This window comes from Oncorhynchus gorbuscha, linkage group LG05, assembly GCF_021184085.1.
Source record: "Oncorhynchus gorbuscha isolate QuinsamMale2020 ecotype Even-year linkage group LG05, OgorEven_v1.0, whole genome shotgun sequence".
Classification (NCBI taxonomy): domain Eukaryota; kingdom Metazoa; phylum Chordata; class Actinopteri; order Salmoniformes; family Salmonidae; genus Oncorhynchus; species Oncorhynchus gorbuscha.
Genome location: NC_060177.1, coordinates 3,513,475 through 3,537,555, shown reverse-complemented (window position 1 = coordinate 3,537,555; position 24,081 = coordinate 3,513,475). Strand labels below are relative to the sequence as shown.

General features: G+C 50.3%; 1 pseudogene; it reads left to right on the top strand.

Moving 5' to 3' along the window:
• LOC124035457 overlaps positions 1 to 23,729 on the top strand; it is a 108,144-nt pseudogene extending 84,415 nt beyond the window's left edge.
• Positions 23,730 to 24,081: the final 352 nt, after the last annotated feature.

The window sequence follows — 24,081 nt, the reverse complement described above, 5'->3', positions numbered from 1 at the left end:
TGTTTATGGGGAGGGGCCTGGTGTGTTCCTGTACACACTCAGTGTTTAAGGGGAGGGGCCTGGTGTGTTCCTGTACACACTCAGTGTTTAAGGGGAGGGGCCTGGTGTGTTCCTGTACACACTCAGTGTTTATGGGGAGGGGCCTGGTGTGTTCCTGTACACAGTGTTTATCCCTGTGGCGCCATGAGCTGAGTGTTTATGGGAGGGATTTGTTCCTTACTAATCTCCTGTAACTCCTTCTTTCTTCTTCCCTCTCCCTCTTTCATCCCCCTCTCTCTCTCTCTCTCACCTCTTTCATCCCCCTCTCTCTCTCTCTCTCTCTCCCTCCCTCATTCACCCCCCTGTCATCCTCCCTCCCCTCCCTCTCCCTCTTCTCCTCTCTCTCTCTCTCTCTCTCTCTCTCTCTCTCTCTCTCTCTCTCTCTCTCTCTCTCACTCTCTGTCTTTCTCTCCTCTCTCTCTCTCTCTCTCTCTCTCCCTCCTCCTCTCTCTCTCTCTCTCTCTGTGTCTCTCTCTATCTCTCTCTCTCTCTCTCTCTGTCTATCTCTCTCTCTGTCTATCTCTCTCTCTGTCTATCTCTCTCTCTCTCTCTCTCTCTCTCTCTCTGTCTATCTCTCTCTCTCTCTCTCTCTCTCTCTCTCTCTCTCTCTCTCTATCTCTCTCTCGCTCTGTCTCTCTCTCTCTTTCCTCCAGGGTCTGACCATCAAGCCTCTAGTGAACTGGCTCAAAGTACCTCGTGCCACCAACCGCAAGCCCACCATCAACGAGGAGATACACGAGCGTGTGAGCGATTCAGTTTCATTTCATCATATGAATGTAGTTGAAATCAACTTAAATTTAGTTCATTTCAGTTGGAACTATGTTTCTGTCTTCGTCACTGACGACTCAACAACGTCAAGCTCATTCTTAAAGAGCGATGTGTCACATGACCACTCAGTCACTGTCACATGACCACTCAGTCACTGTCACATGACCACTCAGTCACTGTCACATGACCACTCAGTCACTGTCACATGACCACTCAGTCACTGTCACATGACCACTCAGTCACTGTCACATGACCACTCAGTCACTGTCACATGACCACTCAGTCACTGTCACATGACAACTCAGTCACTGTCACGTCACAGGAACTCTCTTCTATAACAGATATGAGCCGACTCTCTTCTATAACAGATATGGGCCGACTCTCTTCTATAACAGATATGAGCCGACTCTCTTCTATAACACTGTAACAGATATGGGCCGACTCTCTTCTATAACAGATATGGGCCGACTCTCTTCTATAACAGATATGAGCCGACTCTCTTCTATAACACTGTAACAGATATGGGCCGACTCTCTTCTATAACACTGTAACAGATATGGGCCGACTCTCTTCTATAACAGATATGAGCCGACTCTCTTCTATAACACTGTGACAGATATGAGCCGACTCTCTTCTATAACACTGTAACAGATATGAGCCGACTCTCTTCTATAACACTGTAACAGATATGGCCGACTCTCTTCTATAACACTAACAGATATGGGCCGACTCTCTTCTATAACAGATATGAGCCGACTCTCTTCTATAACAGATATGAGCCGACTCTCTTCTATAACAGATATGGGCCGACTCTCTTCTATAACAGATAACACTCTCTTCTATAACAGATATGAGCCGACTCTCTCCTGTAACACTGTGACAGATATGAGCCGACTCTCTTCTATAACAGATATGAGCCGACTCTCTTCTATAACAGATATGGGCCGACTCTCTTCTATAACAGATATGGGCCGACTCTCTTCTATAACAGATATGGGCCGACTCTCTTCTATAACAGATATGAGCCGACTCTCTTCTATAACACTGTAACAGATATGGGCCGACTCTCTTCTATAACAGATATGAGCCGACTCTCTTCTATAACACTGTAACAGATATGGGCCGACTCTCTTCTATAACAGATATGAGCCGACTCTCTTCTATAACACTGTAACAGATATGAGCCGACTCTCTTCTATAACAGATATGGGCCGACTCTCTTCTATAACAGATATGAGCCGACTCTCTTCTATAACAGATATGGGCCGACTCTCTTCTATAACAGATATGGGCCGACTCTCTTCTATAACAGATATGAGCCGACTCTCTTCTATAACAGATATGGGCCGACTCTCTTCTATAACAGATATGGGCCGACTCTCTTCTATAACAGATATGAGCCGACTCTCTTCTATAACACTGTAACAGATATGGGCCGACTCTCTTCTATAACAGATATGAGCCGACTCTCTTCTATAACACTGTAACAGATATGGGCCAACTCTCTTCTATAACAGATATGAGCCGACTCTCTTCTATAACAGATATGAGCCGACTCTCTTCTATAACAGATATGAGCTGACTCTCTTCTATAACAGATATGAGCCGACTCTCTTCTATAACAGATATGAGCCGACTCTCTTCTATAACAGATATGGGCCGACTCTCTTCTGTAACAGATATGAGCCGACTCTCTTCTATAACAGATATGGGCCGACTCTCTTCTGTAACAGATATGGGCCGACTCTCTTCTGTAACAGATATGGGCCGACTCTCTTCTGTAACAGATATGGGCCGACTCTCTTCTGTAACAGATATGGGCCGACTCTCTTCTATAACAGATATGAGCCGACTCTCTTCTGTAACAGATATGAGCCGACTCTCTTCTATAACACTGTAACAGATATGAGCCGACTCTCTTCTGTAACACTGTAACAGATATTAGCCGACTCTCTTCTGTAACAGATATGAGCCGACTCTCTTCTATAACACTGTAACAGATATGAGCCAACTCTCTTCTATAACACTGTAACAGATATGAGCTGACTCTCTTCTGTAACAGATATGAGCCGACTCTCTTCTATAACACTGTAACAGATATGGGCCGACTCTCTTCTATAACAGATATGAGCCGACTCTCTTCTATAACACTGTGACAGATATGAGCCGACTCTCTTCTATAACAGATATGGGCCGACTCTCTTCTATAACAGATATGAGCCGACTCTCTTCTATAACAGATATGGGCCGACTCTCTTCTATAACAGATATGGGCCGACTCTCTTCTATAACAGATATGGGCCGACTCTCTTCTATAACAGATTCTATAACAGATATGAGCCGACTCTCTTCTATAACACTGTAACAGATATGGGCCGACTCTCTTCTATAACAGATATGAGCCGACTCTCTTCTATAACACTGTAACAGATATGGGCCGACTCTCTTCTATAACAGATATGAGCTGACTCTCTTCTATAACAGATATGAGCCGACTCTCTTCTATAAAAGATATGAGCCGACTCTCTTCTATAACAGATATGAGCCGACTCTCTTCTATAACAGATATGGGCCGACTCTCTTCTAGAACAGATATGGGCCGACTCTCTTCTGTAACAGATATGAGCCGACTCTCTTCTATAACAGATATGGGCCGACTCTCTTCTGTAACAGATATGGGCCGACTCTCTTCTGTAACAGATATGGGCCGACTCTCTTCTATAACAGATATGAGCCGACTCTCTTCTGTAACAGATATGAGCCGACTCTCTTCTATAACACTGTAACAGATATGAGCCGACTCTCTTCTGTAACACTGTAACAGATATGAGCCGACTCTCTTCTGTAACAGATATGAGCCGACTGTCTTCTATAACACTGTAACAGATATGAGCCAACTCTCTTCTGTAACAGATATGAGCCGACTCTCTTCTATAACACTGTAACAGATATGGGCCGACTCTCTTCTATAACAGATATGAGCCGACTCTCTTCTATAACACTGTGACAGATATGAGCCGACTCTCTTCTATAACAGATATGGGCCGACTCTCTTCTAAAACACTGTAACAGATATGAGCCGACTCTCTTCTATAACAGATATGGGCCGACTCTCTTCTGTAACAGATATGGGCCGACTCTCTTCTATAACAGATATGGCCGACTCTCTTCTGTAACAGATATGGGCCGACTCTCTTCTGTAACAGATATGGGCCGACTCTCTTCTATAACAGATATGGGCCGACTCTCTTCTATAACAGATATGGGCCGACTCTCTTCTATAACAGATATGGGCCGACTCTCTCCTGTAACACTGTGACAGATATGAGCCGACTCTCTTCTATAACAGATATGGGCCGACTCTCTTCTATAACAGATATGGGCCGACTCTCTCCTGTAACACTGTGACAGATATGGGCCGACTCTCTTCTATAACAGATATGGGCCGACTCTCTTCTGTAACAGATATGGGCCGACTCTCTTCTATAACAGATATGGGCCGACTCTCTTCTATAACAGATATGGGCCGACTCTCTTCTATAACAGATATGGGCCGACTCTCTCCTGTAACACTGTGACAGATATGAGCCGACTCTCTTCTATAACAGATATGGGCCGACTCTCTTCTATAACAGATATGGGCCGACTCTCTCCTGTAACACTGTGCCAGATATGGGCCGACTCTCTTCTATAACAGATATGGGCCGACTCTCTTCTGTAACAGATATGGGCCGACTCTCTTCTATAACAGATATGGGCCGACTCTCTTCTATAACAGATATGAGTAATAATAATATAATATATATGCCATTTAGCAGACGCTTTTATCCAAAGCGTTCTCATCCCCAGGCCTTTGACCTTTGACCTGACTGTATTCTCTCCCCAGGCGACCTGACTGTATACTCTCCCCAGGCCTTTGACCTTTGACCTGACTGTATACGGTCTCTCCCCAGGCCTTTGACCTGACTGTGTACGGTCTCTCCCCAGGCCTTTGACCTTTGACCTGACTGTATACGGTCTCTCCCCAGGCCTTTGACCTTTGACCTGACTGTATACGGTCTCTCCCCAGGCCTTTGACCAGACTGTATAATCTCTGTTAACCCAGACTGTGTACGGTCTCTCCCCAGGCCTTTGACCTTTGACCTGACTGTGTACGGTCTCTCCCCAGGCCTTTGACCTGACTGTGTACGGTCTCTCCCCAGGCCTTTGACCTGACTGTGTACGGTCTCTCCCCAGGCCTTTGACCTGACTGTGTACGGTCTCTCCCCAGGCCTTTGACCTGACTGTGTACGGTCTCTCCCCAGGCCTTTGACCTGACTGTGTACGGTCTCTCCCCAGGCCTTTGACCTGACTGTGTACGGTCTCTCCCCAGGCCTTTGACCTTTGACCTGACTGTGTACGGTCTCTCCCCAGGCCTTTGACCTTTGACCTGACTGTGTACGGTCTCTCCCCAGGCCTTTGACCTTTGACCTGACTGTGTACGGTCTCTCCCCAGGCCTTTGACCTTTGACCTGACTGTGTACGGTCTCTCCCCAGGCCTTTGACCTTTGACCTGACTGTGTACGGTCTCTCCCCAGGCCTTTGACCTGACTGTGTACGGTCTCTCCCCAGGCCTTTGACCTTTGAACTGACTGTGTACGGTCTCTCCCCAGGCCTTTGACCTTTGACCTGACTGTATACGGTCTCTCCCCAGGCCTTTGACCAGACTGTATAATCTCTGTTAACCCAGACTGACTGTATACGGTCTCTCCCCAGGCCTTTGACCTGACTGTGTAATCTCTCCCCAGGCCTTAACCTGACTGTGTACGGTCTCTCCCCAGGCCTTTGACCTGACTGTGTACGGTCTCTCCCCAGGCCTTTGACCTGACTGTGTACGGTCTCTCCCCAGGCCTTTGACCTGACTGTGTACGGGCTCTCCCCAGGCCTTTGACCTGACTGTGTACGGTCTCTCCCCAGGCCTTTGACCTGACTGTGTACGGTCTCTCCCCAGGCCTTTGACCTGACTGTGTACGGTCTCTCCCCAGGCCTTTGACCTGACTGTGTATGGTCTCTCCCCAGGCCTTTGACCTGACTGTGTACGGTCTCTCCCCAGGCCTTTGACCTGACTGTGTACGGTCTCTCCCCAGGCCTTTGACCTGACTGTGTACGGTCTCTCCCCAGGCCTTTGACCTTTGACCTGACTGTGTACGGTCTCTCCCCAGGCCTTTGACCTTTGACCTGACTGTGTACGGTCTCTCCCCAGGCCTTTGACCTTTGACCTGACTGTGTACGGTCTCTCCCCAGGCCTTTGACCTTTGACCTGACTGTGTACGGTCTCTCCCCAGGCCTTTGACCTTTGACCTGACTGTATACGGTCTCTCCCCAGGCCTTTGACCAGACTGTATAATCTCTGTTAACCCAGACTGTATACGGTCTCTCCCCAGGCCTTTGACCTTTGACCTGACTGTGTACGGCCTCTCCCCAGGCCTTTGACCTTTGACCTGACTGTGTACGGTCTCTCCCCAGGCCTTTGACCAGACTGTATAATCTCTGTTAACCCAGACTGTGTACGGTCTCTCCCCAGGCCTTTGACCTGACTGTGTACGGTCTCTCCCCAGGCCTTTGACCTTTGACCTGACTGTGTACGGTCTCTCCCCAGGCCTTTGACCAGACTGTATAAGCTCTGTTAACCCAGACTGTGTACGGTCTCTCCCCAGGCCTTTGACCTGACTGTATAAGCTCTGTTAACCCAGACTGTGTACGGTCTCTCCCCAGGCCTTTGACCTTTGACCTGACTGTGTACGGTCTCTCCCCAGGCCTTTGACCTTTGAACTGACTGTGTACGGTCTCTCCCCAGGCCTTTGACCTTTGACCTGACTGTGTACGGTCTCTCCCCAGGCCTTTGACCTTTGACCTGACTGTGTACGGTCTCTCCCCAGGCCTTTGACCTTTGACCTGACTGTGTACGGTCTCTCCCCAGGCCTTTGACCTTTGACCTGACTGTGTACGGTCTCTCCCCAGGCCTTTGACCAGACTGTATAAGCTCTGTTAACCCAGACTGTGTACGGTCTCTCCCCAGGCCTTTGACCAGACTGTATAAGCTCTGTTAACCCAGACTGTGTACGGTCTCTCCCCAGGCCTTTGACCTTTGACCTGACTGTGTACGGTCTCTCCCCAGGCCTTTGACCTGACTGTGTACGGTCTCTCCCCAGGCCTTTGACCTTTGACCTGACTGTGTACGGTCTCTCCCCAGGCCTTTGACCAGACTGTATAAGCTCTGTTAACCCAGACTGTGTACGGTCTCTCCCCAGGCCTTTGACCTGACTGTGTACGGTCTCTCCCCAGGCCTTTGACCTGACTGTGTACGGCCTCTCCCCAGGCCTTTGACCTTTGACCTGACTGTGTACGGTCTCTCCCCAGGCCTTTGACCTTTGACCTGACTGTGTACGGTCTCTCCCCAGGCCTTTGACCTTTGACCTGACTGTGTACGGTCTCTCCCCAGGCCTTTGACCTTTGACCTGACTGTGTACGGTCTCTCCCCAGGCCTTTGACCTTTGACCTGACTATGTACGGTCTCTCCCCAGGCCTTTGACCATTGTCTGACAGCCGTGGAGGACATCGCTGGACTCAACGGCTACCACCACTGGAGAGACAAGTCAGTAACCCTTAGCTCTGCAGACCAATGTTATATATTCACTAATGATGACTAGAGACAAGTCAGTAACCCTTAGCTCTGCAGGCAATGTTATATATTCACTAATGATGACTAGAGACAAGTCAGTAACCCTTAGCTCTGCAGACCAATGTTATATATTCACTAATGATGACTAGAGACAAGTCAGTAACCCTTAGCTCTGCAGACAATGTTATATATTCACTAATGATGACTAGAGACAAGTCAGTAACCCTTAGCTCTGCAGACAATGTTATATATTCACTAATGATGACTAGAGACAAGTCAGTAACCCTTAGCTCTGCAGGCAATGTTATATATTCACTAATGATGACTAGAGACAAGTCAGTAACCCTTAGCTCTGCAGACAATGTTATATATTCACTAATGATGACTAGAGACAAGTCAGTAACCCTTAGCTCTGCAGGCCAATGTTTCAACTGAAATATAATTTATTATTATTGGACATTATCACGGGGACTCTAAAGGGTCAACACTAACTTTCACTTCAGTTATATATTCACTAAATGATGACTAAGTGGAAGTTTAGGAGTTTTCCTGGGACTGAAAACATACCGTGTAACATATACTGTCATTGTATAACCTTTCCCTCTGTGGGCGTCTACATTCAGGTGGGAGCAGTTTGACAAGAACTACCTGAGCAAGCTGCTGCTGCGGAAGTCTGTGTACCGGAAGAGCGAGCTGTGGGAGGTCTATCAGAAAATCAATATTAGAGACGCTATCAGTGTTATAGACCAGGTATGAAGGAGGGAGGGAGGGAGGGAGGGAGGGAGGGAGGGAGGGAGGGAGGGAGGGAGGGAGCTGTGGGAGGTCTATCAGAAAATCAATATTAGAGATGCTATCAGTGTTATAGACCAGGTATGAGGGGAGGGAGGGAAGGAGGGGAGGGAGGGAAGGAGGGAGGGAGGGAGGGAGCTGGGGGAGGGAGGGAGGGAGCTGGGGGAGGGAGGGAGGGAGCTGGGGGAGAGGGAGGGAGGAAGCTGTGGGAGGGAGGGAGCTGTGGGAGGTCTATCAGAAAATCAATATTAGAGATGCTATCAGTGTTATAGACCAGGTATGAAGGAGGGAGGGAGGGAGGGAGGGAGGGAGGGAGGGAGGGGAGGGAGGGAGGGAGGGATGAGGGAGGGAGGGGAGGGGGAAGGGAGGGAGGGAGGGGGGGGCGGAGCTGTGGGAGGGGAGGGAGGGAGCTGTGGGAGGGAGGGAGGGAGGGACGGAGCTGTGGGAGGGAGGGTGGGTGGGATGGATGGATGGAGGGAGGGAGGGAGGGACGGAGCTGTGGGAGGGAGGGAGGGGAGGGGAATGGGTGGCTCAGACACAACTGTTGCCATGGTTTTGTCCGGTGCACAGTTGTGTTGTAAATGTCAACTACGACCACTAGATGGCACTGCTCCTCAACTCACGGCAGCATGGCAGTGATGCACCAACAATGAACACCTGAATGTGTAAAGTTTCCCCAAAGTAGAGAGAGAGAGAGAGAGAGAGAGAGAGACGGCGAGACAGAGAAAGAATATAGACAGAGAGAAAATAGAGAGAGAGACAGAGAGAATAATTCATCTCTTTGTCTCCTCGGCTGACACCACCTCATAATCTGAGACCTGAGAGTCGCCACATCAAACATCCCATCTCTACTGGTGACATCACAGTGAGTGATGGGTTCTGCATCCTAAATGCCTCCCTAAATACTGTAGTGCACTACTGTTGACTTGGGCCCATCAGGGGCTCTGTTTAGAAAGTGTCACGCTTCAGAGGGTACCGGTAGGGACACAGGCTTAGTGGTGAAGGTGCATGACATCAGACCGCGTGACTGTGTGGGAAATAGATACGAGAGGTTTAGGAAAGTATTTTCAGGGGGGAATTCTTTGTTAATATCACCTCCATGGCGTGTATTGGGTAGGCCTATTGGGTAGATCTATTGGGTAGGCCTATTGGGTAGGCCTATTGGGTAGGCCTATTGGGTAGATCTATTGGGTAGGCCTATTGGGTAGGCCTATTGGGTAGGCCTATTGGGTAGGCCTATTGGGTAGATCTATTGGGTAGGCCTATTGGGTAGGCCTATTGGGTAGATCTATTGGGTAGATCTATTGGGTAGATCTATTGGGTAGGCCTATTGGGTAGACCTATTGGGTAGACCTATTGGGTAGGCCTATTGGGTAGGCCTATTGGGTAGGCCTATTGGGTAGGCCTATTGGGTAGGTCGGTCCTATCAGCTTACATGGCTGGAATGTTTAACAGGCGTGTGGTAGGTTGGTAGTCTTATCCTATAGGAGAGATGTCTCCAGTAGGTAGGTAGTCTTATCCTATAGGAGAGATGTCTACAGTAGGTTGGTAGTCTTATCCTATAGGAGAGATGTCTCCAGTAGGTAGGTAGTCTTATCCTATAGGAGAGATGTCTCCAGTAGGTAGGTAGTCTTATCCTATAGGAGACATGTCTCCAGTAGGTAGGTAGTCTTATCCTATAGGAGAGATGTCTCCAGTAGGTAGGTAGTCTTATCCTATAGGAGAGATGTCTCCAGTAGTTAGGTAGTCTTATCCTATAGGAGAGATGTCTCCAGTAGGTAGGTAGTCTTATCCTATAGGAGAGATGTCTCCAGTAGTTAGGTAGTCTTATCCTATAGGAGAGATGTCTCCAGTAGTTAGGTAGTCTTATCCTATAGGAGAGATGTCTCCAGTAGGTAGGTAGTCTTATCCTATAGGAGAGATGTCTCCAGTAGGTAGGTAGTCTTATCCTATAGGAGAGATGTCTCCAGTCGGTAGGTAGTCTTATCCTATAGGAGAGATGTCTCCAGTAGGTAGGTAGTCTTATCCTATAGGAGAGATGTCTCCAGTAGGTAGGTAGTCTTATCCTATAGGAGAGATGTCTCCAGTAGGTAGGTAGTCTTATCCTGTAGGAGAGATGTCTCCAGTAGGTAGGTAGTCTTATCCTATAGGAGAGATGTCTCCAGTAGGTAGGTAGTCTTATCCTATAGGAGAGATGTCTCCAGTAGTTAGTCTGTTCGGTAGGTAGGTAGTCTTATCCTATAGGAGAGATGTCTCCAGTAGGTAGGTAGTCTTATCCTGTAGGAGAGATGTCTCCAGTAGGTAGGTAGTCTTATCCTGTAGGAGAGATGTCTCCAGTAGGTAGGTAGTCTTATCCTGTAGGAGAGATGTCTCCAGTAGGTAGGTAGTCTTATCCTATAGGAGAGATGTCTCCAGGAGGTAGATAGTCTTATCCTGTAGGAGAGATGTCTCCAGTAGGTAGGTAGTCTTATCCTGTAGGAGAGATGTCTCCAGTAGGTAGGTAGTCTTATCCTGTAGGAGAGATGTCTCCAGTAGGTAGGTAGTCTTATCCTGTAGGAGAGATGTCTCCAGTAGGTAGGTAGTCTTATCCTATAGGAGAGATGTCTCCAGTAGGTTGGTAGTCTTATCCTATAGGAGAGATGTCTCCAGTAGGTAGGTAGTCTTATCCTATAGGAGAGATGTCTCCAGTAGGTAGGTAGTCTTATCCTATAGGAGAGATTTACATTTACATTTAAGTCATTTAGCAGACGCTCTTATCCAGAGCGACTTACAAATTGGTGCATTCACCTTATGACATCCAGTGGGACAGTCACTTAACAATAGTGCATCTAAAACTTAGGGGGGGGTGGGGTGAGAGGGATTACTTAACCTATCCTAGGTATTCCTTAAAGAGGTGGGGTTTCAGGTGTCTCCGGAAGGTGGTGATTGACTCCGCTGTCCTGGCGTCGTGAGGGAGTTTGTTCCACCATTGGGGGCCAGGGCAGCGAACAGTTTTGACTGGGCTGAGCGGGAGCTGTACTTCCTCAGTGGTAGGGAGGCGAGCAGGCCAGAGGTGGATGAACGCAGTGCCCTTGTTTGGGTGTAGGGCCTGATCAGAGCCTGGAGGTACTGAGGTGCCGTTCCCCTCACAGCTCCGTAGGCAAGCACCATGGTCTTGTAGCGGATGCGATGCTTCAACTGGAAGCCAGTGGAGAGAACGGAGGAGCGGGGTGACGTGAGAGAACTTGGGAAGGTTGAACACCAGACGGGCTGCGGCGTTCTGGATGAGTTGAAGGGTTTAATGGCACAGGCAGGGAGCCCAGCCAACAGCGAGTTGCAGTAATCCAGACGGGAGATGACAAGTGCCTGGATTAGGACCTGCGCTTTCCTGTGTGAGGCAGGGTCGTACTCTGCGGATGTTGTAGAGCATGAACCTACAGGAACGGGCCACCGCCTTGATGTTAGTTGAGAACGACAGGGTGTTGTCCAGGATCACGCCAAGGTTCTTGGCGCTCTGGGAGGAGGACACAATGGAGTTGTCGACCGTGATGGCGAGATCATGGAACGGGCAGTCCTTCCCCGGGAGGAAGAGCAGCTCCGTCTTGCCGAGGTTCAGCTTGAGGTGGTGATCCGTCATCCACACTGATATGTCTGCCAGACATGCAGAGATGCGATTCGCCACCTGGTCATCAGAAGGGGGAAAGGAGAAGATTAATTGTGTGTCGTCTGCATAGCAATGATAAGAGAGACCATGTGAGGTTATGACAGAGCCAAGAGATGTCTCCAGTAGGTAGGTAGTCTTATCCTATAGGAGAGATGTCTCCAGTAGGTAGGTAGTCTTATCCTATAGGAGAGATGTCTCCAGTAGGTAGGTAGTCTTATCCTATAGGAGAGATGTCTCCAGTAGGTTGGTAGTCTTATCCTATAGGAGAGATGTCTATAGTATGAGGTGTTTAACTTCTCCCAGACTGTCTCCTAGGAGGTGTTTAACTCCACCCAGACTGTTTCCTAGGAGGTGTTTAACTCCACCCAGACTGTTTCCTAGGAGGTGTTTAACTCCACCCAGACTGTTTCCTAGGAAGTGTTTAACTCCACCCAGACTGTTTCCTAGGAGGTGTTTAACTCCACCCAGACTGTTTCCTAGGAGGTGTTTAACTCCACCCAGACTGTTTCCTAGGAGGTGTTTAACCCCACCCAGACTGTTTCCTAGGAGGTGTTTAACTCCACCCAGACTGTTTCCTAGGAGGTGTTTAACTCCACCCAGACTGTTTCCTAGGAGGTGTTTGTTTAACTCCACCCAGACTGTTTCCTAGGAGGTGTTTAACTAACTCCACCCAGACTGTCTCCTAGGAGGTGTTTAACTCCACCCAGACTGTTGCCTAGGAGGTGTTTAACTCCACCCAGACTGTTTCCTAGGAGGTGTTTAACTCCACCCAGACTGTTTCCTAGGAGGTGTTTAACTCCACCCAGACTGTTTCCTAGGAGGTGTTTAACTCCACCCAGACTGTTTCCTAGGAGGTGTTTAACTAACTCCACCCAGACTGTCTCCTAGGAGGTGTTTAACTCCACCCAGACTGTCTCCTAGGAGGTGTTTAACTCCACCCAGACTGTCTCCTAGGAGGTGTTTATTTAACTCCACCCAGACCTGTTTTGTGACCCATTAACATTTTGACTATCCACTTTTGACTATCCAGACTCACCATTTTATAAAACCTTTTCAGACAACGTGAGGTGTTTGAGTATGAGTTGACCCCTGATCTTTAACCTCTGTCTGTGTCTCCTGAACAGGGTGGCAACGTGCTGACCTCTGCCAGGCTCTCTCTGCCCTCCATGGCCTCCAGGGCATCTTTCCCAGAGGTCACCAACGTCACCAACTACCTGTGAGTTAAGTCTCTCTGTGTGTGTGTGTTTCGTGTGTGTTTGGTGTGTGTGTGTGTGTGTGTTTAGTGTGTGTGTGTGTTTAGTGTGTGTGTGTGTTTGGTATGTGTGTGTGTTTGGTATGTGTGTGTGTTTGGTATGTGTGTGTGTTTGGTGTGTTTGGTGTGTTTGGTGTGTTTGGTGTGTTTGGTGTGTTTGGTGTGTTTGGTGTGTGTGTGTGTGTGTGTGTGTGTTGTGTGTGTGTGTGTGTGTGTGTGTGTGTGTGTGTGTGTGTGTGTGTGTGTGTGTGTGTGTGGTGTGTGTGTGTGTGTGTGTGTGTGTGTGTGTGTGTGTGTGTATTTATTAATAGCTCTGGGTCTCTGGGTGTGACCGTGCTTTTACAAACAATACCCATTCTTTATGAGCTCCCCTGTGGGGTCCCACCCCAACCACTGCTAACAGTCTTTATGAGCTCCCCTGTGGGGTCCCACCCCAACCACTGCTAACAGTCTTTATGAACTCCCCTGTGGGGTCCCACCCCAACCACTGCTAACAGTCTTTATGAGCTCCCCTGTGGGGTCCCACCCCAACCACTGCTAACAGTCTTTATGAGCTCCCCTGTGGGGTCCCACCCCAACCACTGCTAACAGTCTTTACTCCGACCCTACAGGAGAGAGAACGGTAGTGGGGTCTGTCTGGACCTCCAGGTGATTGACAACGTGCCGGGAGCCAAGGTGGAGGAGGAGTCAGAAACGCATCACTTCCTGGCTGGGAACCTGTACAAGCCCAGGAGACGGGTATGGCCCTGTCAGCACTGTCACACACACAGACAGATCTCCTCTCCTCCCTGTCCTCTCCTCCCTGTCCTCTCCTCCCTGTCCTCTCCTCCCTGTCCTGTCCTCTCCTCCCTGTCCTCTTATCTCCTCTCCTCCCTGTCCTCTCCTCCCTGTCCACTTATCTCCTTTCCTTCCTGTCCTCTTATCTCCTCTCCTCCCTGTCCACTTATCTCCTTTCCTCCATGTCCACTTATCTCCTTTCCTCCCTGTCCTATTATCTCCTCTCCTCCCTGTCCTCTCCTCCCTATCCACTTATCTCCTTTCCTTCCTGTCCTCTTATCTCCTCTCCTCCCTGTCCACTTATCTCCTTTCCTCCCTGTCCTCTTATCTCCTCTCCTCCCTGTCCTCTTATCTCCTCTCCTCCCTGTCCTCTCCTCCGTGTCCTCTTATCTCCTCTCCTCCCTGTCCTCTTATCTCCTCTCCTCCCTGTCCTCTTATCTCCTCTCCTCCCTGTCCTATTATCTCCTCTCCTCCCTGTCCTCTCCTCCCTATCCTCTTATCTCCTCTCCTTCCTGTCCTCTTATCTCCTTTCCTCCCTGTCCTATTATCTCCTCTCCTCCCTGTCCTCTCCTCCCTGTCCTCTTATCTCCTCTCCTCCCTGTCCTATTATCTCCTCTCCTCCCTGTCCTCTCCTCCCTATCCTCTTATCTCCTTTCCTCCCTGTCCACTTATCTCCTTTCCTCCCTGTCCTATTATCTCCTCTCCTCCCTGTCCTCTCCTCCCTATCCTCTTATCTTCTCTCCCTCCCTGTCCTCTCCTCCCTGTCCTGTCCTCTCCTCCCTGTCCTCTTATCTCCTCTCCTCCCTGTCCTCTCCTCCCTGTCCTTTCCTCCCTGTCCTCTTATCTCCTTTCCTCCCTGTCTTCTTATCTCCTCTCCTCCCTGTCCTCGATCGCCTCTCCTCCCTCTCCTCCCTGTCCTCTCCTCCCTGTCCTCTTATCTACTCTCCTCCCTGTCCTCTTATCTCCTCTCCTCCCTGTCCTCTCCTCCCTGTCCTCTCCTCCCTGTCCTCTTATCTCCTCTCCTCCCTGTCCTCTCCTCCCTGTCCTCTTATCTACTCTCCTCCCTGTCCTCTTATCTCCTCTCCTCCCTGTCCTCTTATCTCCTCTCCTCCCTGTCCTCTCCTCCCTGTCCTATTATCTCCTTTCCTCCCTGTCCTCTTATCTCCTTTCCTCCCTGTCCTCTTATCTCCTTTCCTCCCTGTCCTCTTATCTCCTCTCCTCCCTGTCCTCTTATCTCCTCTCTTCCCTGTCCTATTATCTCCTTTCCTCCCTGTCCTATTATCTCCTTTCCACCCTGTCCTATTATCTCCTTTCCTCCCTGTCCTCTTATCTCCTCTCTTCCCTGTCCTCTTATCTCCTCTCTTCCCTGTCCTATTATCTCCTCTCCTCCCTGTCCTCTCCTCCCTGTCCTCTTATCTCCTCTCCTCCCTGTCCTCTTATCTCCTCTCCTCCCTGTCCTCTCCTCCCTGTCCTCTCCTCCCTGTCCTCTTATCGCCTCTCCTCCCTGTCCTCTCCTCCCTCTCCTCTTATCTCCTCTCCTCCCTCTTCTCTCCTCTCTGGGACCAATCATATAACTCCCCCCCCATAGTACCAGTCGGGGATCACTAGCATCAGGACAGAGAGATCTGCATTGAATAACTACAATATGACTTGCTCTCCCCTCCCCTCTCTCTCTCTCCCTCCTCTCTCTCTCTCTCTCTACCCCTCTCTCTCTCTCTCTCTACCCCTCTCTCTCTCCCCCCTCACTCTCTCTCCCCTCCTCACTCTCTCTCTCTCTCTACCCCTCTCTCTCTCTCTCTCTCTCTCCCTCCTCTCCTCTCTCTTTCTCTCTCCCCTCCTCTCTCTCTCTCTCTACCCCTCTCTCTCTCTCTCTCTACCTCTCTCTCTCTCTCTCTCTCTCTCTCTCTCTCTCTCTCTCTCTCTCTCCCCTCTCTCTCTCTCTCTCTCTCTCTCTCTCCCTCCTCTCTCTCTCTCCCCTCCTCACTCTCTCTCTCTCTCTACCCTCTCTCTCTCTCTCTCTCTCTCTCCCTCCTCTCCTCTCTCTTTCTCTCTCCCCTCCTCTCTCTCTCTCTCTACCCCTCTCTCTCTCTCTCTCTCTCTCTCTCTCTCTACCCCTCTCTCTCTCTCTCTCTCTCTCTCTCTCTCTCTCTACCCCTCTCTCTCTCTCTCTCTACCCCTCTCTCTCTCTCTCTCTCTCTACCCCTCTCTCTCTCTCTCTCTCCCCTCCTCTCTCTCTCTCTCTCTCCCCTCCTCTCTCTCTCTACCCCTCTCTCTCTCTTTCTCTCTCTCTCTCTACCCCTCTCTCTCTCTCTCCCCCTCTCTCTCTACCCCTCTCTCTCTCTCTCTCTACCCCTCTCTCTCTACCCCTCTCTCTCTCTCTACCCCTCTCTCTCTACCCCTCTCTCTCTCTCCCCTCCTCACTCTCTCTCTCTCTACCCCTCTCTCTCTCTCCCCTCCTCTCTCTCTCTCTCTCTCCCCTCCTCTCTCTCTCTCTCTCTCTCTCTCTCTCTCTCTCCTCTCTCTCTCTCTCTCTCTCCCTTCTCTCTCTCTCTCTCTCTCCCCCTCCTCTCTCTCTCTCTCTCCCCTCCTCTCTCTCTCCCCTCCTCTCTCTCTCCCCTCCTCTCTCTCTCTCTCTCTCTCTCTCTCTCTCTCTCTCTCTCTCTCTCTCTCTCTCCTCTCTCTCCTCCTCTCTCCCTCTCCCCTCCTCTCTCTCCCTCTCCCCTCCTCTCTCCCCCCTCCATAGTACCAGTCCCACTACAGCAGACACTTCATGACAGTGGGGGACCACGAGCGTCAGGACAGAGAGATCTTCCAGAGAAATATGAAGAGTCGCATGGAGACGTTCAAGACCACCCGACACAAACGCCACAGCCACAAGAAGGACCGCAGCCAGAAAAAGGCAGGGACCCCTAAAAGAAATGATTGGATGTTATTATCTCTGTGTAACTTCAGCAGGGAGCCAGGATAGGGGGAGACTTTAGCATCTCCAAAAGAAATGATTGGATGTTATTATCTCTGTGTAACTTCAGCAGGGAGCCAGGATAGGGGAGACTTTAGCATCTCCAAAAGAAATGATTGGATGTTATTATCTCTGTGTAACTTCAGCAGGGAGCCAGGATAGGGGGAGCCTTTAGCATCTCTAAAATAAATGATTGGATGTTATTATCTCTGTGTAACTTCAGCAGGGAGCCAGGATAGGGGGAGACTTTAGCATCTCCAAAAGAAATGATTGGATGTTATTATCTCTGTGTAACTTCAGCAGGGAGCCAGGATAGGGGGAGCCTTTAGCATCTCTAAAATAAATGATTGGATGTTATTATCTCTGTGTAACTTCAGCAGGGAGCCAGGATAGGGGGAGACTTTAGCATCTCTAAAATAAATGATTGGATGTTATTATCTCTGTGTAACTTCAGCAGGGAGCCAGGATAGGGGGAGCCTTTAGCATCTCTAAAAGAAATGATTGGATGTTATTATCTCTGTGTAACTTCAGCAGGGAGCCAGGATAGGGGGAGCCTTTAGCATCTCTAAAATAAATGATTGGATGTTATTATCTCTGTGTAACTTCAGCAGGCAGCCAGGATAGGGGAAGACTTTAGCATCTCTAAAATAAAGGATAGGATTGGAGAAAGGTTTAACCTCTTGGGACCAAATCAATATTTAATTTTAAAAAAATTTAAATTTAACCTTTATTTAACTAGGCAAGTCAGTTAAGAACAAATTCTTATTTTCAATGACGGCCTACCGGGGAACAGTGGGTTAACTGCCTTGTTCAGGGGAACAGTGGGTTAACTGCCTTGTTCAGGGGGAACAGTGGGTTAACTGCCTTGTTCAGGGGAACAGTGGGTTAACTGCCTTGTTCAGGGAACAGTGGGTTAACTGCCTTGTTCAGGGGAACAGTGGGTTAACTGCCTTGTTCAGGGGAACAGTGGGTTAACTGCCTTGTTCAGGGGAACAGTGGGTTAACTGCCTTGTTCAGGGGAACAGTGGGTTAACTGCCTTGTCCAGGGGAACAGTGGGTTAACTGCCTTGTTCAGGGGAACAGTGGGTTAACTGCCTTGTTCAGGGGAACCAGTGGGTTAACTGCCTTGTTCAGGGGAACCAGTGGGTTAACTGCCTTGTTCAGGGGAACCAGTGGGTTAACTGCCTTGCTCAGGGGAACACTGGGTTAACTGCCTTGCTCAGGGGAACAGTGGGTTAACTGCCTTGTTCAGGGGAACAGTGGGTTAACTGCCTTGTTCAGGGGAACAGTGGGTTAACTGCCTTGTTCAGGGGAACAGTGGGTTAACTGCCTTGTCCAGGGAACAGTGGGTTAACTGCCTTGTTCCAGGGAACAGTGGGTTAACTGCCTTGTCCAGGGGAACAGTGGGTTAACTGCCTTGTCCAGGGGAACCAGTGGGTTAACTGCCTTGTCCAGGGGAACAGTGGGTTAACTGCCTTGTCCAGGGGAACAGTGGGTTAACTGCCTTGTCCAGGGGAACCAGTGGGTTAACTGCCTTGTCCAGGGGAACAGTGGGTTAACTGCCTTGTTCAGGGGAACCAGTGGGTTAACTGCCTTGTTCAGGGGAACAGTGAGTTAACTGCCTTGTTCAGGGGAACCAGTGGGTTAACTGCCTTGTTCAGGGGAACCAGTGGGTTAACTGCCTTGTTCAGGGGAACCACTAGTTAACTGCCTTGTTCAGGGAACAGTGGGTTAACTGCCTTGTTCAGGGGAACAGTGGGTTAACTGCCTTGTTCAGGGGAACAGTGGGTTAACTGCCTTGTTCAGGGGAACAGTGGGTTAACTGCCTTGTTCAGGGGAACAGTGGGTTAACTGCCTTGTTCAGGGGAACAGTGGGTTAACTGCCTTGTTCAGGGGAACAGTGGGTTAACTGCCTTGTTCAGGGGAACAGTGGGTTAACTGCCTTGTCCAGGGGAACAGTGTTTTAACTGCCTTGTCCAGGGGAACAGTGGGTTAACTGCCTTGTTCAGGGGAACAGTGGGTTAACTGCCTTGTTCAGGGGAAGAATGACAGATTTTTTAGTGGTGAAGGTGCATGACATCAGACCGTGTGACTGTGTGGGAAATAGATATGAGAGGTTTAGGAAAGTATTTTCAGGGGGGATTCTTTGTTAATATCACCACCTATTGGGTAGGCCTATTGGGTAGGCCTATTGGGTAGGCCTATTGGGTAGATCTATTGGGTAGATCTATTGGGTGACCTATTGGGTTCCAGATCTATTGGGTAGGCCTATTGGGTCCCAGGCCTATTGGGTTAATATTGGTGTAGGCCTTTGGGGGCCTGTTGGGTTCCTGTTGGGTCCTGGGTAGGCCTTCCTTGGGTCCTGTTGGGTTCCTGTTGGGTCCTATTGGGTTCTATTGGGTAGGCCTATTGGGTTCTATTGGGTCCTGCCTATTGGGTAGGTCCTGCCGGGTTTCTATTGGGTCCTGTCTGGGTGGGTCCTTGGGTGGCCTTTGGGTCCTATTGGGTAGGCCTATTGGGTCCTGCCTATTGGGTAGATCTATTGGGTAGGCCTATTGGGTAGGCCTATTGGGTAGGCCTATTGGGTAGGCCTTTCCTGTGGGTCCTATTGGGTTCCTATTGGGTCCTGTCTGGTTGGGTGGGCCTGCCGGGTTTCCTGTGGGTCCTGTCTGGTTTCCTGTGGGTCCTATCAGCTTACATGGCTGGAATGTTTAACAGGCGTGTGGTAGGTTGGTAGTCTTATCCTGTAGGAGTCCTGTCTCCAGTCGGTAGGTAGTCTTCCGGTTTTGTTACTAGTCCAACGGTTTCCACTAGTCTCCTGCCGCCCCTCCCTAACCACTAGTCTCCTGCCGTCCCTCCACTCTTTCCACTAGTCTACCTGCCGCCCCTCCACTCTAACCACTGGTTTCCTGCCGTCCCTCCACTCTAACCACTGTCTACCTGCCGCCCCTCCTGTCCTGCCACTAGTTTCCTGCCGCCCCTCCTGGTCTAACCACTAGGTCTACCTGGTTTCCTCCACTCTAACCACTAGTCTACCTGCCTTGGGTCCTGCCCCTCCACTTTTCCCACTAGTCTACCTGCCTGCCCCTCCACTCCTAACCACTAGTCTACCTGCCGTCCCTCCCTCTTTCCACTAGTCTACCTGCCTGCCCCTCCACTCCTAACCACTAGTCTACCTGCCGGTTTCCTCCACTCTAACCACTAGTCTACCTGCCGCCCCTCCCTCTAACCACTAGTTACCTGCCGTCCCTCCACTCTAACCACTAGTCTACAAAGGTGCCGTCCCTCTACTCTAACCACTAGTCTACCTGCCTTCAATTTCAGTATAGCCAGGGTCTTTGACCGTTCTCTGTTCTCATGGGAGAAACTATTTCTGTGGGTTCTGGAATCCATGGTATTGGCTGGAATGGAATCCAACACATGGAAACAATATGTTTGACTTCGTTTCCATTGATTCCGTTCCAGCCATTACAATGAGCCTGTCCTATAGCTCCTCCCACCAGCCTCCTCTGGAATTAATAATATGGTGTTGGTTTCCTGCGGGTCCTGCCGGGTTTCATGTGGGTCCTGCCGGGTTTCCTGTGGGTCCTGCCGGGTTTCCTGTGGGTCCTGTCTGGTTTCCTGTGGGTCCTGTCTGGTTTCCTGTGGGTCCTGCCTGGTTTCCTGTGGGTCCTTGCCTGGTTTCCTGTGGGTCCTGCCTGGTTTGCATTGTGGGTCCTGCCTGGTTTCCTGCGGATCCTGCCTGGTTTCCTGCGGATCCTGCCTGGTTTCCTGCATTGGGTCCTGCCTGGTTTCCTGTGGATCCTGCCTGGTTTCCTGCGGATCCTGCCTGGTTTCCATGTGGGTCCTGCCTGGTTTCCTGTGTCTGGTCCTGCCTGGTTTCCTGTGGTGTCTTGCCTGGTTTCCTGCGGCTCCTGCCGTTTCCTGATGCCCCCTCAGATTCCTGTGGGTCCTGTCTGGTTTCCTGCGGGTCCTGCCTGGTTTCCCCTCGGGTCCTGCCTGGTTTCCTGCGGGTCCTGCCTGGTTTCCTGCGGTCCTGTATGTAGTGTTCCTGCCTGGTTTCCTGCGGATCCTGCCTGGTTTCATTGTGGGTCCTGCCTGGTGTTCCTGCGGGTCCTGCCTGGCCCCCTGCGGGTCCTGCCTGGTTTCCTGCGGCTCCTGTAGTTTCCTGTGGGTTCTGTCTGGTTTCCTGTGGGTCCTGCCTGGTTTGCATGCGTCCTGCCTGTAATAGACATTCTAACGGTGTTTCCCCTCCCTCCTGTGGTGGAGAGGATCAGATGTTAAAGAACAGGACCTCAAGACAAACCTGTGGTGGTCAGCTGGCAGGACAAAGGTGAGTCATGTCCCTTAAACACACTGGAAATGGAGTCAGGCCTCAGTGATTTCAATAGCATTCCTTCATAACCTGTGTGCCCAGTTCTCACTGTCAAACTATTTCTGTGGGTTCTGGAATGTTCAGGGCTGTGATCCAATATCCACACTGGTACATTATCTAGGATGTTCCGGCATGACATTGGTTCACACTAGGTAGTATGTAAGCGTGCATTATGTACACTAGGACAGAGCATAGGAGTTGCCCCTAAAAAATAAAAGATATTTGCTATCATTGATCATGATTGGTAGTGTTCATGTGTCTACGATGCCCCCTCAGATCCTGTGGTGGTGCATTGTGGGTACTGTAGTGTTCATGTGTCTGTGATGCCCCCGCAGAGCCTCTGAAGGTGCATTATGGGTACTGTAGTGTTAATGTGTCTATGATGCCTCCTCCGATCCTGTGGTGGTGCATTGTGGGTACTGAAGTGTTCATGTGTCTGTGATGCCCCCGCAGAGCCTCTGAAGGTGCATTATGGGTACTGTAGTGTTCATGTGTCTGTGATGCCCCCTCAGATCCTGTGGTGGTGCATTGTGGGTACTGTAGTGTTCATGTGTCTGTGATGCCCCCTCAGATCCTGTAGTGGTGCATTGTGGGTACTGTAGTGTTCATGTGTCTGTGATGTCTGTGATGCCCCCTCAGATCCTGTAGTGGTGCATTGTGGGTACTGTAGTGTTCATGTGTATGTGATTCCCCCTCAGATCCTATGGTGGTGCATTGTGGGTACTGTAGTGTTCATGTGTCTGTGATGCCCCCTCAGATCCTGTAGTGGTGCCAGTGGAGTCTGAGGATGAGAAGGGGGAACACTTGGAGCCCGAGAAGGAGGAGGACGTTGGCATCACCTTTGTGGCTCGAAAGGTTCCAGACACGCCCAAAGAACGACCCAAATCTGGTAAGGACACATTGACACAGGAGAGACTAGAAACCTGAGAAAATGGTCTGGTGTCCCTGTCTAAATACTGTACTAATACAGAATCCTGACTGTATTCTCCTCTGTCTGACCTGTGTCCTGTCTCAGTCCCGGCTGGTCTGGAGGTGTGTCAGAGCCCCTCCGTGGCCCCGCCCTCCCCCACCTGCAGTGAGAGGAACCTGCCCTGGAAGGGCGGCATCGGAACCCTGCCGGTGTGTGTTTCCATGGAGGCGACTAAAATCATCCCCATAGACCTGCAGCAGGCGTGGAACCAGAGCATCTCCTCCTTAGAGAGCCTGTCCTCTCCGCCGGGCCCCGTAGAGGCCTTACACCCCCGCGTCAGCGCCCTCTCCAGGCTGGGAGGGCAGCGTCCTGTCTCATACTCTGGTAGTGGAGTTAGTGGCTCTGGTTTTGGATCCAGAGGGGCTGGGTCAATAGTGGCTCAGGGCATCGCTCGGTTTGAGTTCCCTCCAGGAGGAGAGGAGAAGGAGGAGGAAGAGGGAGCCTTGTCTGATCAGGAGCAGGAGCTGCAGCCCCTCATGTCATCCTCTGTGAGGCCCCCTGGCCCCCCGCCCCCTCCCCCCCTGGCCCAGGGTCTAGGGCGGAGGAGGAACCCCTGTGTGTACCTGAGGAGCCTGGTCACAGCGCCCCCTCCTGGCAGTGAGCCGCTGGCGCGCAGCAGAGGGCCCACTCAGCTTTAATAGCTCCAACCACATCTCTGGCGTTGCCCCGGCGACGCAGATCTAGGATCAGCTTACTCAACCAAGTCCCTAACCAATACCTACGAGGGAGAACAACACAAGACTGATTTCAAATCAGCTTTTATGGGCAATCACGTCCCTCACTGCCTCACACACTCAACAACAGAACAGACACCCAACCACACACACACACACACACACACACACACACACACACACACACACACACACACACACACACACACACACACACACACACACACACACACACACACACACACACACACACACACACACACACACACACACACACACACACACACACACACACACAGGATGTTGGACTAATACAGCGATGATGATATTGAGGAAGTATAATGAGCATCCCATAATGAGCACCCTATTCCCTATATAGTGCACTACTTTTGACCAGGGCCCCAATAGGGAATAGGGTGCTATTTGGGACGAAGGCTGAGAGTTTTGATGTGGCAGCTGGTACAGTCACATATAGACAGACACAGTGCATTGTGGTCCAGGGTTGGGGCCGCCCGTCCATGTGGTAAAACAATACCAGTTTCCAGAGAGAGTGTTGTTGATTGATGACCAGATCCTGGTCCCTGATTGGTTCTACCCTCCCCAGCTCCCTGCAGGGGTCGAGGTTCTGCCCTGTCTGTTTCATACACTTGAATATAAGGCACTGTCAAGATGTAAAAGCCGATTTGGGAAATATATCTGTCTACAGCCGGATGGCCACATTACCCATCTAACATCAAACACTCCATTCAACCCCCAGTCCTCTCCTCTCCTCTCCTCTCCTCTCCTCTCCTCTCCTCTCCTATCCTCTCCTATCCTCTCCTCTCCTCCTCCCCGACCCACAAGAAAAGAGAGAGAGAAAACATTTGTCCTTCCTAACAGCTTCACTTATATAATATAATATATATATATACTTATTTTTCCAGGCTGTATCACAGCGGTCTAAGGTACTACATACCCTGGTTCCATTCCAGGCTGTATCAGAGCGGTCTATGACACTGCATCTCAGTGCTAGAGGTGTCACTACAGACCTTGGTTCCAATCCAGGCTGTATCACAGTGGCCTAAGGCACTGCATCTCAGTGCTAGAGGTATCACTACAGACCCTGGTTAGATTCCAGGCTGTATCACAGTGGTCTAAGGTACTACATACCCTGGTTCCATTCCAGGCTTGTATC